The sequence below is a fragment of the Bufo gargarizans genome, chromosome 1 (genome assembly GCF_014858855.1).
Source record: "Bufo gargarizans isolate SCDJY-AF-19 chromosome 1, ASM1485885v1, whole genome shotgun sequence".
NCBI lineage: Eukaryota > Metazoa > Chordata > Amphibia > Anura > Bufonidae > Bufo > Bufo gargarizans.
The window spans coordinates 512,474,284-512,475,541 of record NC_058080.1 but is presented as its reverse complement, the minus strand read 5'-3'; the positions used below and the strand labels follow the sequence as shown (position 1 = coordinate 512,475,541).

Here is a 1,258-nt window from a genome sequence, read left to right as displayed (position 1 = left end):
AAAATAAGACACTGTCTTATAATTATTTTTCCTCAAGAAGACACACTGTGGCTTATTTTCATGGGATGTCTTATTTTTATTAAGTATGGTACAACAATCTCCCCTGGTGTTTGTGTGGGGTGAGAGAGACCCACAGCGCTGAGTAAAACGGCAGCCACAGCTTTATTCTTCCCTCTGAGGACACACAATACCTAAAGCAGAACTTCCTGCTCCTCACTTCACTGAGAAGACTTTTACTTTCACTTTCTATGTCTCCCTCTATGCCTCAGCTTGCAGCACACACAGAAGGACTGGTACCTACCTGACAGGGGGAGCCGACCTTGTTGATGGGGCTGCCTGCACCTCTCCGGTCACCTCCAAGATAGCAGCTGTCACGATGGGGCAGATGAGAAGTGCTGCCCGTCTTCTTTACTGCTCTGCGCCGTTACGCTTAGCCACGCCTATTGCTATGTCTTATTTTCGGGGTAAGGCTTATATTGTGCAAACAAATACTTCTACGGAAATCCTGCTACGGATTATTTTATGGGTATGTCTTATTTTCGGGCAAACACTGTATCTAATGTAATTGGATAAGGAATAGGATCCAGATGAAAGCACAAAGCACAGCGATGTCACTGTTCTCTCTCTCAGAACTGCAAAAAAAAACAGCAGAGAATGGCTGCTGGGGAGTTCCTTATATAGTAAAGGGGTAGGCAACTTTCCTATTGGTTGCTAGGGATGTTGCTAAGCTCTGACAAGGATATTGCAGCCTTCTCATTGGCCCACAAGCAAGAAGGGAGGTTACTGATGAAAAAAGAATCTAGAATAATCACGATTAAGAATATATAGCACTGTGCTTGCTTCGGCAGCACATATACTAAAATTGGAATAATACAGAGAAGATTAGCATGGCCCCTGCGCAAGGATGACACACAAATTCGTGAAGCGTTCCATATTTTTTATAAAAAGAATTAAAAAAAAGAATATATAGCACTATATTCTACATCTTCGTGAATTCTCGAAGTGCCGATATTCGCGATAAAAATTTGCTTTTAGAATATTCACGATCAACACTATTCACTATTCATCAACACTAACTATGAGTTAGAGTGTCGATCATATGAGCTGGGACCAGATGGGAGGGGATAACCCACAAATGCGACCACCAGTAAGAATTGACTGCACTACAATTTACAGCACGTGATTTTCTACTGGGGATTGTTTTGAAGAATGAGGCCAGAAGTAAATATAAAGTCTTTTTTAATGAGTGCAAAGTGTA

At 41.7% G+C, this 1,258-nt stretch overlaps 1 non-coding gene across 1 annotated transcript; it reads left to right on the top strand.

Moving 5' to 3' along the window:
- The first annotated feature begins 832 nt into the window (after nt 1-832).
- On the top strand, nt 833-939 carry LOC122925246. The gene has a single exon (XR_006387564.1). It is a non-coding gene; the product is annotated as a U6 spliceosomal RNA (small nuclear RNA).
- The last annotated feature ends 319 nt before the right edge of the window (nt 940-1,258 follow it).